This window comes from Xiphophorus hellerii, chromosome 24 (genome assembly GCF_003331165.1).
Source record: "Xiphophorus hellerii strain 12219 chromosome 24, Xiphophorus_hellerii-4.1, whole genome shotgun sequence".
NCBI lineage: Eukaryota > Metazoa > Chordata > Actinopteri > Cyprinodontiformes > Poeciliidae > Xiphophorus > Xiphophorus hellerii.
Genome location: NC_045695.1, coordinates 7,306,156 through 7,321,325, shown reverse-complemented (window position 1 = coordinate 7,321,325; position 15,170 = coordinate 7,306,156). Strand labels below are relative to the sequence as shown.

The following is a 15,170-nucleotide window of genomic DNA, read 5'->3' as shown; positions in this document are numbered from 1 at the left end:
CAGAAAAATGTCCCAAATTTAGGTCATTTTTGGTCAGAATGAGATTCTCACGCTATGAGAACTTAGTCAAACTACCCTGGTATTTTACGTTGGTCCAGTTATTTTAGCAGTTCAAACTGTTATTAATTAGAAAATAATTTCTTTCCCCTTTGCGACATTTAAAGGACAGGACTGTTTGAGTCTTTTGGCTCCAGATTTATTCCCCAATTCTTTTTATTTTTTAGTAATCGACAGAAAAGTAGAGTACGTTTTTTTTAACCAGCTGACTGGCAGTGCACAGCAAGAGGCTCAGGAGGAGCAGCACTGCTTCCTATGCTGACAACAAAATGCTCTCTCTCTTTAGGAATATCAAAGTTTCTTTAAACTTTTGATGCCAAACAGTGATTTGTAACTTCATCTCAGTCACCTAATTCATAACAGAGAATCTAAAAGAAGGAATCTAGTTTAGCATTATAGTAGAATGGGGGGAGTTTTTTAAAATAATAATTGTGTTTTTTGTGCATCTTAGGTCTACTTTGAGCATTATTGGCTGATTCACCTGCAGAAATTTGACTTGAATTAATACAGACAGACAACAAAAAGCAAATAACTGAATATAAACATTATAAGCAATTTCTTCTCTGTCATTCAGTCAGGTTATTTCCTCTACAGAGCTTTCTCATCACACAGCTTTTAAACTTCCCTTCCTAGAAGGAAGTTTTATGAATAAAATTAAGCTGTAATATTTTAGGCTAAACACTGATAAATAAACAGCCAATCAATCATTCACTATTTAATAATGTAGCTGGAATCAAACAGCAGAGCCGATCAAAGCAGCGCTGTCAAAGCGCCGGGTCTCTGCCCTCCCTGCTGGAGCTAAAAATACATCTGCTCAAGTAATTAGAAATACATTGAAAGGAGTTTCTAATAGTGTGAGTGCACAATGTGATATGTGGTCAAAAAGAGCCTGCTGATTGGTATTCAATCCATTACAGACCCCGAGTAGACCCTAATTCTCACCAACATGGGAAATGGCAGCCCATTTTCCTGTACTAATGCAAACAACATAGCTCCTCTAAAATCAATGTAATTGGCCGAACCATTTAGTCGAGCTGAATGTCTTGAGTGATGCTTGTAGCAGAGTGATGATGGCGTGGTAGTTCCTTTATGCTGAGGGCTGCAAGGGGTGAGGGGAGTAGTGCACTAAACTTATCAACCAGTGAAGCTGCTTTCAACTTTTGGTGTCTCATTTTATTAAAACATAAAATATGTAGCGTCTGTAATTTTCTAACGCGCCATAGTTGCACGTTTTTAGAGGTATCAGAGTAAAAGGGGAGGATTACAAATGCACATCGGACAGATTTTTATTTCTGTTGATGTTATTGTTATCAAGCTACTGTGGAGGAGCTGCAGAGAACCACTGCTTGGGTGGAAACACCTTGCACACCACATCCCCATGGAGAGCCATGGAGAAAAATAAGCAGGAAAGAAGGTTAGAGTTGATTGGAAGATGACTGGTGCTGATCCATTACAATCCTGGAAGAAAAGCTATGAAAGCTGCAGAGATCTTGAGACCATTCTAAAATCACAGCCATGTGATTGTAGGTGAAACTGATGTTCACATACAAAGTCACTTGAGTTACTTTTCCTATGGTAAAAGAAAATCAGAATCTAAATGTGCAAAGCTGGTTAAGACAAATAGCTGGAAATGTAACCAAACTATGTGCCATTTATCATACAAAATCCCAATAAAATATCTTAGAAATTGATGTTTCTATGTCACAAAATAAAGAAAAATTTTTAGGAAGACTCTTCTAAGGTACTGTCATCAGATCAGTCTTATTGCATTCCAGGTTGTTTTTTTTTTTATCTTTTACAGCACAGATATTGCCTGAAAATTAAGTGTTAGCTTAAATAAAACCCGCTTCACAATGCAGGCTAATAGGGCAGCTAATTGAACACAGTGATGATGTCACAGGTCTCAGCTGACCGGACATCTTTACTTTATCATTTTTAACAACTACATCAACAACTGCAATTTTCTGCCTGAGCAGTAAAACACAAAAATAAGGAAATACAATTTCAGCAAAGTGTCTGAGTCCTGCGTGGAGGTGGTTTCTAATACGATTCATATTTCTCACAATGCATGTCAGCAGAGCCTTTTCATCAGCCACGGCTCTATGCAGAGAGAACACATGCCGGCAGCAATAAACCCAGAGCAATGGCAAAGAGCAAAGTCAACACAGGGTGGTGCAGAAAGAGCAGACATAATTCTGACAGTTTTATTAGGAAATGCTGCAAAGACATGAAGATTTAAGAATCTGTTGCAGGATATTAAATTGAGTCACACAAAACAAGAAAGTGTTAAACTCTAATGTTCATTTTTATACCTGACGTTTACAGTTCCTATCACGTTTTTCTTTATAAATGTCTGAAAAATGTGTTATGAAAGTAAATGGAGATAAAAAACAAAAGTTGATTTCAATTCATTAAGGAATTATCATTACATTATCTACATTGGCTAAAGTCAAATAAATTTCATTGTACATGTGAGAATATTTTTCCCCTCTGCAATCAGAAACTAATTTCACATGTTTTAGCCTATTTGTTACTAAACTAATGACAATAAGAAATCAAAATATTAAAGTGAGATGGAAAAAAATCTAAATAATAAAGGAGTAGCTTCACTGTGGCCAGAATCTAGTGTGAATTTTTAAAATGTAAAGACGCATTAGCACTTTCTCTGTTCTTATCAGGTGGTGGATATAATTCCTTCTCAAAAAATCTATTTACTAACAAAAGTATTTTTTGCATGTCAGTGCTGAAAGTCCACACTTTAAACAAAAATACATAGTAGGTAATAAAATGTGAAACTCAATGTAAGAGCAGTTATGCTTTAGTTGTTTTTTTCTAAGTCTTCTGTTAATCCACAGCAGATTTTGTGGCAGTAATCTCCTGAATTTGGTTTAAAATATATATATTCTGTGCAGAGCTGAATATTCAGCACTGTTCCTTACAATAACTTGTAAAAGAAACAAAAATCAACTCCCAATAGAAAGAAAGAATAAATGGGAAATAGACTGAATCTGATTGGATGTTTTAAATGGATAGTGATAACTGAGTTGCAATTTCAAGCCATTCTTTTGCTTTTGCTTCTTCTTTTAGTAGTCTCTCTTTTTTAATGTTTTTCACACACAGACTTAAGTTCACACACCATCTCCTCTTTTGCTATTGAGTGACATGGAGAACAGGCACAAGGGGAGGAGCACAGCAGATCTGGTGATTATTTGATATACAAATGAGTCTTCCTCTCTACTCTCACATGAACACCAATAGTACTAGTCTAATCTAATCCAAATCTTACCATTTCGTTATTCCCATTGAATATTTCCCACATAAAATGAATTATAACAGAAATGCATCCTAAACATAATTAAACTTATAAAAATAAAGCCAGTGTTATGAACCAACCTGCAATATCCAGCTTCCCTCAAAAGGTTGTAAATTCAATCTTTAGCTGTTTAGCACAATGAGCTGCACAACTTAAAGTTGAGTAATAAAACCACAAGAAACCACATTCATTTAAAAATATGGATGTTTACCAACCAACCTGGGCCCAGATAAGATCTCCATCTGGTGCAGATCTATGAACATATTTCAATAAATCCACTTCTTTAGAAATTCCAACAGATACATGAAATTCATATGCTATTTACAAATGAATCGAAAGGAAAATTCTCCTTTACGTAGCTTCATATTTGTGCCAAACTGCTATGATTGATCACAAAGACAGACAGGATGAGCAAAATATTTCTTGAAACAACTGCACGCTTTATTTCTTCTAGTTTATTTTTCTTTAAATGAGGCCGGCACGTGATCCTAATACAGATAAAACAAATCGTACACAGAAAAATTGACTCATTATTTAAAATGGTCATGCTTTTGTGCGTCTCTTGATGTGATTAGCGATTAGTGTTCCTAATCTTATTAATGTCAGCTTGTTTCTGCAAAGGAAATTTCTGCGCAATGATCTATTTGATACCTCATTTTAAAACAATGTGGCTTAAAAAAACAATACAGATAAATCTCTAAATTGCACTAATATGAAATGCGTCCTTTATGTGTAGCCGTGTGCAGGGTGAAATAGATAAAGTATTGCAATAATACGGAGCTATGACTGGTATGAATTGCTCAGAGCTAAAACTCCCTGCAGCGTTTTGAACAAAGCTTGCCCCCTGTGAATGTTTCTTCCTCTTCACATTCAGTTGATGTTCATCTCTGCAAGGAGCGACTCAGAAAAAGTAAAGCTAATGGTGCATCAACAGGTTGAGACTCTGAGCTCGCATAATGGCAGTATTTACTCCACTTGGCCGTAATGACTCGGCTGAAGAAATGGCATAATGCATGCACATTCAGAAGGACTGACGGTTCTTGTCTTTCTATTTCTATTTTAAACAGTCAGCTTCTTAGAAAAACTTCTAATCCAGTCTTGTTTATGTTGTGTGTGAGACCAGACATTGTCCGTCTATTGAGTTTTCCATAAAAATAAAGTATAAAAGTGGAAATCATGAACATTATGATGGAGGGTAAAGCCATGAGATCACTTCACACTTTTTGCTTCTTTCTGTTTTTATGGAGCAATGCAAACATAATCAATAAAATGCATTAAAGGCCATGTTATGGGACTGTTTTCCTCTTTATTATGTCAGGAAAAACTACAATTATGTTGTTAATAAGGCTATATTAAGTTGAGGTTTTGATTTCAATGTTATCAGTATAAAGATTTATTTTAATTTTAAGACATGATCTACAACTTGGCATGGGGTCAAACTATGCAATCAAAGCTAAATGTCCTACATCAAAATTTTCTATACAAACATCAACTAGAACAGCAATGCTCTGGACTTATAGTCTAAAAAGCAACAGTGCCTTAATGATAGACTGATAATAATGAACGCATGTAAGAGGTTTTAAAGCCAGTGGAAAACATGTCACAAATTTTGTGCTTTTTTGAAGTCTAAATATGGTTTTCAGGCTCCCTCTGCTGGGTTTCTACACTCCACACAGACAGCAACAAGCAACAACTGGGTCAAGATCTTCTTTCCTAATATTTCTAGCTTCACCTAGTTTCCCTACTTTTAAAGATGCTAAAGCTAGAGTATCCCTTGTTTGTTATTTTGAGTGGTTTTAATATATAAACACAAAAGAAATGGCTTTACTGTTTTATAAAAACATCTTTTCTTCAGCTTTTTGATAAGTTATGAGACTGATATATTTATGTAGATATGTCTAGAACATGCACATCTTTGGACTCATGCTTGAAATTGTACCTGCACAAAATCTATCTGCAAACATCGGAGAAAGTTAGTGTTGATATTTTTTATTACGTAAATAAAAACAGTTACAAATGTCTAGGTGATGTACTAATAGCTCGAAGGTCAAAAACCGATGATTAGAAGAGATGAAACAATTCAAAAATGCTTAATTAAAACCAACTTCTGATTTATTCCAACAAATATATAAAGCGAAGAAAATGTGAAGCAGAGCAGGACCAATAACTCTATCCTTTACACCACACTGCCATCTAGTGGCCTGATTAAGTGTCACACCGTCAGCCAGCCCTCAACTGATTTTATAAGAGGAACATATTTTCAAGGTAAAACTCTACAAATGCAGTCTGATATCATTCGCCTGTTTTAGAGAATCTAATATAATAATTTTAAATATGAAGATATGTTACAGTTCTTTAATATGGAACCCACTTGAATCACCATGAAGGAAATAACTCAGTTTTAACCTAAATCAAGCCAGATATACTCCAGCCATCTTTAAATTAATGAAAATGTTATACATGTGAATATATCTTTACAAATTGGCTGCTTGTTTTTCCTTTAAAAGCTATGTGGGGTTAAGTTTCTGCTCTTTTACAAAAATGCAGATGATTAACAGAAATGAACTTATACAGCTCTAAAGACCTATACCAACAGGAAACATTTCATATTTTCACAAATACTCTAGACTGATTTTGTGCAACCGCCAAACTCCATTCAACAATAACACAGACTTGGCAATCTAACACAAGTAGTTGCTACAGATAGAGATCCTTTTCACATTAGGGCAAAACTATTACGGAAAACTGTATGTCTTTTAATAATCATACTTTCCCCCCCTCTTTTTAACATCATAATAAATAAATAACATCTATTCTGTGATGTTCACTCAAAAGCATGAAATTATTAAACTTGCCTTAATACAAAATGCCTTTTTAAAAAAGGAATGATTGAAATCCTACTCTTACTGCTGAGAATTGACTAAATATTTTCCTAAGCACATGTGGAAAAGCTGACTTCAGTGTTTTAACATTCAGTGAATGAACTTACTAAATATTCCAGAATAACGGTGCAAATACAGTAAGTGATCCTCCATTTTTAAATGTCTAGACTCCCTGCAATCAAAGACATTTTCAAAATACTCATTACACTACAGTAGACTGAATACAGGCACACTTTAAATTAGAATATCCTTAAAGTTGTACTTTATTGCAGTAAATTAATTCAAAAGCTGATATAGTTCACAGATTTATGACACATCTAAGGCATTTCTTTCTGGTTTTTTAAGGATTCCTAATACAGAAATGCTATGGCAAACAATTTTTTGGCAAGTTGAGTGGAAGGAAAACATTTGGTGAAAGAAGTCCTTTATTCAGATGAAAGGCTTTCCTTTTTGAACTGATGATCTGATGTCGTCGCTAAGGGTGGCACTGATTTATTTAGATCTAATTGAAGTGTTATAACAGTGCATCACATCACCAGCTGAATGAGAACCAGACAGAACACAGCAGAAAACCTTGGAGGGTTTCTGGTATCCTTCTGTCCAGGATGAACCAAAATGATTCTATATGTAAAGATATGAGTATGTATAATGATGAGTTTCACTTTCTGAAAGAAGTGACATGATATATTAAAATGTTTAATGATATTCTAATATTTTGAGATATATGCGTATAAAGCTGCAATAATCTTGTCCTTAAATCTGCATACCTTATGTTCAGTTTCATAACATTAATGTCAAACTATGCAACAGTTTTCTTATTTTCAATATTTCTAATGGGGCCTTTTAAATATCAGTAAAAATGAAAGAAATTCACATACAAACAATAACAAGTAACAGGGTGAAAAAAAATACAATCACACAATAAATATTGAGCACATGAATAAGAAAGGCAGCATTTAGCTGGTCAGTATTTAGAAAGTATCCCTGCTGTTTAGTGCAAATTGCTCTCAGCTGCATTAATATTGACTGATCTACAAAAAGGTTCTCATTACCTAAATATTGCACAGACCAGTAAATTTGGAAAGAGATCTTCTGAAAAAGTCTTATGAGCACAAATGACTGGAAAAAGGTAATTTATGGTTCGTCTGATTTAATATTGTGGAGGTTAGCTGTGCACCCAAACCAAGAGCAATAAATGTTGAACTTGGACTAACAGGTTTATGAATCAAAGTATATTTTTAGGGGTGAGCACACTTATGCAACAAGGTTATTGCAATGCTTTTATTTTGCTTTTTTTCATTTTTAACAGATTAGGTTTTTTTGTTTGTTTTTTGGGGGGGGATGGGGGGTTCAGTTGAATTGTACAAATTTCACATCAAGTCTTAGAGAAATGTTTGGAACAACACAACTGTGTATCTCTTATCAGCTGAACCTCAACTATGCTCTAAATCATCCACTCCCACACAGATTTATAAATTTGGCAAAGTAACTTCAAGTTCAGCTTGGGATTTTCAGGAGCAACACTTCTGACCTGGGTCTGTCTCCATGGTAATTTACATTAATAAAATTTGAGTTTAATATCATAACAGCACCACCTCTAATCTAATCAATACATCATGAAAAAAAATATATATATATATATAATATATATAGCATATATTATATTATATATATAAATAATTGTCATGTATTTTTTCTCTCTTATCCAAGGTTACAGCATGTCTCTAAGAAACTGATTAATTTACTTGTATAATTTATCAAAATGCCATTTAAAATCACAAAACAACAATAATCAAGTAATTTGGACAAACGTTGAGCCACACAATTATAAAGTTGAAAACTGTTTATCTTTCTAAAAATGTGAAAATTAAACAAACGTTTAAATTATTTTTAACTAAACAATAATAAACTAAACATGTAAGATTTTATTGAGTGAACCAAACATTGGATTTGTAAATCCTTACAGAGCTAAAACATAAGACAGGATTGTTGATTCCTCATGATTTTTTTTTGTTTGTTTTGTTTTTTCGGCTAGAAGAATCTTTCTGGTCAAAGTTCAGCAACAAAAAACATAAATATGTCACTCTTTCTTCTAAGATGCGTCCGACATTAGATAATTGGTGGAGATGGAGTTCACCCAAGTCTGCTTTTGTGTAAAAGTTCCTGGAATTTTGTGGTTCTATTTATCATGAAATTCAAACTTATACAGAAACCTGGTTAACAAATGGCAAATGTTTTCTCCTATACCTGACTTTTGTTACGCTTTAACAACCTTATGATTGTGAACATGTTGGCCTAAACAAATCCAAAATGGTGTCCAGATCCTATATTTGTGGTCAGGGGCCTCACAGGGTCGCAAATGGTTCCAAGGCTGAACTTTGGACATCCCAAATAGAGGGCAAAGAGAACTTTAAAAGTTTGTTTCTATGGCATTCAATACAATAAATTATGCAACCACAAAATGCTGTTATTCTGTTTCACTTGTTCTAAGTTAACATATATAGTCAAGTTGAGCATATTGAAGCTGCTTCCTGCCACAGAGCCCATAAAAACATTAATACACACATTTCACTGGAAGGATACATAGATTTATTGCACTGCAGAAATTAGACTAGAAGTTTAATTTTATAAAACCTTTTTGAGGGGATCTGAGTATAAAAATCTGAAACAAAGCACTCAAGAAAAGCAGTCAGGGTTAAATTGATTACCATCAAAACACGAAATCTATGACAGATCTGTCACAAAAACCAATAAAATCAATCCAACATGTAATTTCTCTAATTTTATGACAAGCTCCACTCGCTCATCTCTCCAGTCCCACCTGAACATGTATGCTTTTCGTTGTTGAGTTAGTGGAGACCGTTCATGAGCACAGTTTTATTTAGCGAATTTTCAGACCCATTCAAGCAATCCCTTTTCAGAAAAGCGACCTTTAGCGACTAGTGTGAACACATGCATGACCTTCCCTCAGGAGCAGGTGTTGCTGTAGGTTCCTTCTGCTTTCCTAAAAGGCTCACAGGTAACATCTAGTGCAGGAGTCACTCCCAGCTGCAGTCACAACCACACTCTGCATCAAGACAGCTAAACACTCAAGCTGAAGGAACAGTCACAGAATTATTCACAGAAATCCCACCTATTTCATGTCTAAAATATTCACTGAAAATGCAGGTGAAACACTTTGATATAATGCTACTTGACAGATTATTGGTTGGCGTTTGCAAAGCAGCCAATCCGGGAGCACCGTTTCTTATCAATGGCGTTGATTAGCTGTAGCCCCAAACAGCAGTGATGTGGAAGTCCTTTGATGTTAGCTTCTGTAGTCATGCTAAGATGGCTTCCACTATGTATTAATGCATATTAAAGTACATTTTGTTTTTGAACTATTAATATAAGCATTTCTAGAGGGGTCTCAAGCAAGGAGGGGCTTAACAGAGTGTGTTCTGCTTTTCAAAGAGAAATGTACATGAAAATTATCCACATAAAGTCAAAAAAAGAAACGCTATGATTTTTAAAAATAGCTCCTAACTGCAGCAGGTAAGTTGAAAAAGGCAAAGGTCCAACAATGAAGCCTTGCGGTACACCTCAGGGCAGCGCAGCAGAGTCTGAGCTCAATCCACATGAATACAAAAACATCTAAAGAGCAGAGATTGTTATTCCAAGCCACGGAGCATGGAGATGATTTTATGAATAACCATTATGCAAAGGTTTCAACTTTTCCTGTTGAAATTCACACAACCTTTACATTTCATCCCAAGCAAATAATTGACAATGAACCATTTTTACGAGATAGGGTGCAGTTTTAGTTGCTGATGGATACGTTCATAACATAAAGAGCAAAACCTCACCACAAGGTGAATATAAAAGTAAGTTTATTTCTAGCATATTTAGATGTATTTTATCCCAAATTATTTCACCTGTTGCTATTTATGTAATTTCTATTGTGGATCATTGTTTATTCTCTAAATATGTTTATTTTTCTCATGTTTTTTTTTAATCAAATATGTTTTGTCATTTGTTATTGTTTGTAATTTTGTACTTATTTTAACTTCCAATGTGTAATACTGGTATTATTTTGTCATTTTAATTTGATCTATTTCTTAGTTATTGTTTTTTGACTCCGCCTCCTTTCCCAACGTTTCTACGTTAGACTTAATATTTTTTATTAGTTGTTTTCAATTGTTTGCAAAAACATTTATTTAGGATTGCAAATTAAAAGCTAAATTTTTTATGTATTTTGGTTTTGCTTATTTAATTTTTCAGTTGTACATTTTCTTTTATTTTTTGGTTACTTATTTTACTTTTTATCATGTTTTCTGTTGGGAGATTATTTTTATTTATCTGTTATTTTGTGATACATTATACAGATATCAGGTTGGTAGAAGGCCCGTTTCTCCTGTTATGATAAATTTTCACTCATATATTTCTACAATAATGCAGAAGTCATCATGTCAAAGTCCAACAGTACCTTCTTTCTTCAGCATTTTCCAACTCAGGAAAGTTTTTCCGGCACTTTCCAGTCACAGGAGGCAAGAAGGTTTGAAATCTCACTTAATGCACGCTCCTCACTCAGTGGTGATATTTCGCTGGTATGGTGTAAATATGTTGAAAAATCACCGCTTGAAGGTGTAAAGTGCAGTTCTCTCTCTTCTGTTTCCTTTGCAGTTCTTGCTTCAATCACGTTGATATTTTGCTTCCCAAAGAATCAGATGCTGCATCCTTTAAAAAAATGATCCATCAACAGCCTCACGTCCTTACTTCCACCCTCAGGACTCGCCAAGCACTCAGAAAAAACAAACAGCCCGGCAAAAATGATCCATTCTCACCTGCAGGAATAAAAGAACCAAAATGCTCAGAGAGGAAAAGTTGCCGAGTGGAGGAAGTGAGGTGAGGAGTTGAGCATCCTGCCGTCTCTCAGTCAGGAGGATGAATGGAAAGTCAGCCTCTCTGCCTCCTTTTATCCTCCCTCTTTCTCTCTTCCCCTGCTGCCTCACTTTGGCTTTTACCCTGGCTTCAATGTGTGCGAGTGCATGTGTGTGCAGCGAGGGACCTCTTTCAGAACAGCAGGAATATATTATAACCCAAACAAAAGGAGCCGGCTTATTGTTTATGAATTACCAGCCTTCCAAAGCCAACAAAGGCCCCTATTTTCATAGAAAACTCCATTTTCATTTCAGCTCCATTTGATTACCCGAGCAAAGAAAATAAAAAGGCCTCTCCGGTCGCAACATCCAAAAGGGATTCATTTCTTCTTCGTTCTCTCATTCAGCTCCTCTGAAAAGGTTTCTTTATTGCCTTCTTTTCAGCGCCGACATCAAAATGGGCTTTTAGGAGTAAACCAATGACAAAAAATTATTGCTCGCCTGTTTTGTACAATAACCAGGGCCGGGGAAAGAGAGGAGTCCTGTGTTGTCTTTGTCATCTTTCTTTGGCTTTTTTCTCTTGTGCTCCTTTCTGCTACTGGAGAAGAAAATTGCAGAGGCTGAAAATGAGTGGCACAGCTTTGGAGGGAAGTGGAACGCACAAAGCAACAATACAAGTCAAGTATAAATTATCGCCGGCTACTGAACACAGACAAAGATAAAGTGCAGCTAGAAAGAGCCTTGAAGTCGTCACCAAACATGTACCTGTTGGTTTTATAAAATCCCAGAGGCGCGCCGTCGTTTCCTTCGCAGCAGCGTCGGCAAATGTTACGACTTCATCAGAGCAATCAGCTCTGAGTCAGACTGTCAAACAAATTTTAAAATCAGACAAGGATAATGGGAGTTTTCAAACGATTATTTCCATTATTGAGGTAAAAAAAAAATACAACTGTCCAGACCAACCAGGTTCTATGTGAAAATAGCATTAATTCAGGAATTAAAAGAACATAGAGCAGGGCACTAAATCAATAACAAAATATATTGTGATAGACAAGTGATCAATATCAATGGATAAAAAAGTCTGATAGAATATTCAATAATTTCACAACACTCTGGGGGATGTAGGAATCCAATCTTGCTTGGTTGATCCTGCCAAGCAATATTGGTGGCATCAACTAATCTCTCACGCTTTCATTACCTAGCAACAACATGTTGAGTAACTTGCGCAGCAGCAATATAAGTTTTCACCATCATGCCTCACAACTGCTTAAAAGTAATACAACACGACAGTGTGGAGTGAAAACTGTGCATAAAACAGGAAAGGCCACTTCGCCAGTTTGGCAGTATTTCAGATATTTAAAACGAAAAACTAATCAATAATGAAATGCTTATATTGTGATGTGTTTTTCAGCCATGTTGTCCAGCCCTCATCGCACTAACAACATCTAAACCTGTGCGTGCCTGATCACAGCTCATGATTCAATAACAGGAAAGAGAAACTGTGCAGAAAATCTCACCAAACGGAGAATTAGAAGCTAAAAACCACTGCTGACCAAAAAGATAATAAATGTCCATCTCATATTTCTGAGTGATCTCTAAGATTTCTGTGTGCATCCAGTCACATCTGGAATAAAACTACTACGTCGTTCAAAAAGTAGAACCTCAGACTGATCAAAATTATATATAGAAAACCTGAATTTATTTTGATTTTATGGTGTAGAATTATTAAAACAAGTCAAAAGAGTGAGTGCTTTTCTGAACAACTTACATTTTCAGTGTTTGACTTTTTTTCACCATAACTGAGAGTTTTTACAATAAAGGTCTGAAAAAAACAACAACTTTCCAGTAAAACTTGCAGACTTGATGGTAAATAAGAAAGTTCTAAGTGACCAAAATCACAAATGTAGTTTAAATGGAAGCTTTTCCATCACAATTTTTATTTCAATTGGTGACATTTTTTTTTAAAAATGACTGAATTGAGTTTAGAACTAGTTCTTGTTAATTACAAACTGGTGTTATATGATAATGTGAGGCTGCATTTCTGCTTTTAGACCAGTGTTTTGCATATTTTCACTGGTGTTATGATAATTTAAGCTTCATTAACCAGAAGTGTGTTGTTGAGTAATTTATATATTTCAGGCCTCCCATAATCATTTATTTACAGCTTTAGGCTGCCTTTTCCTTCACGTTCATGAGACAACGCCACTGAGCTCAACCGAAAAGACAAATTTCTTAAAATAACGATGTAAGAAATTTCAGTAGTGTTAATAACACTTCAGGAAAAAGATTCAGGATGTAGTATTACACAGTACATTACCTAGTTATAATAGTCAATGAGATAACCCTGTCTGCTTAATAAATGCTAGAAAGATTTGAATCAGTTTAGTCAATAAATTAACAACAAATGTTCAAATCTGAGAAATTCATGTGTTTTATGAAAATAATCATTTCTGTACATGTTGATTGACGCAGAAGATGTTTTGTTTTGTTTTTTTATCCTGCAGGTTCCTTTTCATGTCTGACTGGATGAATATTTGGCTCAAGACAAAAGGTGAACTAATCAATTATTCCTCTTGCAAGGCTCCGGTGCTGTTGTGAAAAGCGTTGACATTTGAGCTTTCCAGAAGACATCTGCAGATTTATATGCCTTCCATTGTGCGAGGCAGCCAGTCTCTATCAAAGGCTGTAAAAGGCCTTGTCAATTTGGTAGGGACAACTCCACAAAGACTCCTTTCTTCTCTGTTGTTGCGAGAATAATGCTTTTCACTGGTGTTCTGCCAAAGCCGCCTGGCAGTCCGGCCATGCGACGTTATTGATTGCATTGATAACAGACGACTACCATGGAAACTATCAAACGGATGCACGGTGAAACGTCAAACACAGATTTAGCGGAAAAACTTATGAAGATTTTACAAAACAAATACAGTAAGTTTTTATTCATGCTACTCGATGTTGAATATACAGTCATACGTTTACACACCATGGTGAATCTTTCTTTTTTCATTTGCCACTTCTTATCAAGACACTTTGTTTATGTTTGCTTGTTTTAAATCATATTGACAACAGAAACTACCCTAATGACTCAGATAGAAAGATGACTGAATTGAGTCTACTTGATTTTGGTCTTATAACCTGCACACAAGTTGACACAAACTGGTCTGAATGGATACTAAAGGTAACAATATCTTGGCTCCTGACAGACCACTGCTTCTTTCATCCAGTGCTGCACTGACATTTCTGATTTCTGGGTCGTGGGTAAGGCTAAATAAATCTCAAAGCAACTGCAGGAAAAGGTAAAAACAGGAAAAGAACATAAAACGGTATCCAAAGAACTGAGAATGCCAGTCAGGAGTGTCCAAACTCTAATTGAGAAGTGAAAAATGAAGGATTCTGTTGAAACCAAACTGCTGTCTGGTAGACCAACAAAACGGCCAGGAAAATTTTTCAGAATGTCAAGAAAATCCCACAAATAACTAGAGCTGAACGGTCGAGTCACCGGAAGAAACCCATTGGTACGCAAATGCCACAAAGTATCACGCTTTCAAAAAAATAGCACAGAGACAAGCCTCTGGAACAAACTCATATGAAGTAATGAGATTAATATGTATCTTTTCAGCCATAAACGTAAACATTTTGGAAGAGGCACCAAGGTCCGACTTTCTTACTGTGAAACACGGAGGAGAGCTGCTGATGTTTTAGAGGGTGAGCTACAAAGGCACAGGGTCAGGGCAGCTGATTGTTGCAACATATGATTATGGTGCAGAGGATATTTTGTAATACAAATAAAGAACCTAATCATAAAGTAGCATAAAAACAAAAAAGAAAGGGTAATGTAAGTTTCAAGATGAAGTTCTCGAGAAATCCTGTCTCCTCTTCTTTCTTCACTCCTACTGGCTGAAGAAAAAAAATTTTTTGAGAAATTAACAAATTTCGCAGTTAATATTAATAATTATTTTATTTGTTATTTTTAGATTCCACTATGCGCACTTAGTGCACATCGTGTTACAACTTACATTGGAGTTTATTTTCTGAGGAAGCGCTATCTTTGTTTTTATTCCT

The 15,170-nt window shown here is 35.3% G+C and overlaps 1 long non-coding RNA gene across 7 annotated transcripts in view; it reads right to left on the bottom strand.

Moving 5' to 3' along the window:
- Positions 1-11,220, bottom strand: part of LOC116716259 (uncharacterized) — a 71,844-nt gene extending 60,624 nt beyond the window's left edge. For 2 of the 7 annotated variants that reach the window (XR_004338426.1, XR_004338425.1), the window contains exon 1: positions 10,718-11,220. This is a non-coding gene — a long non-coding RNA (uncharacterized LOC116716259). The remainder of the gene's footprint in view (positions 1-10,717) is intronic. The other 5 variants (XR_004338424.1, XR_004338428.1, XR_004338423.1 and 2 more) reach the window with 4 other exon arrangements.
- Between the last annotated feature and the right edge of the window lie 3,950 nt (positions 11,221-15,170).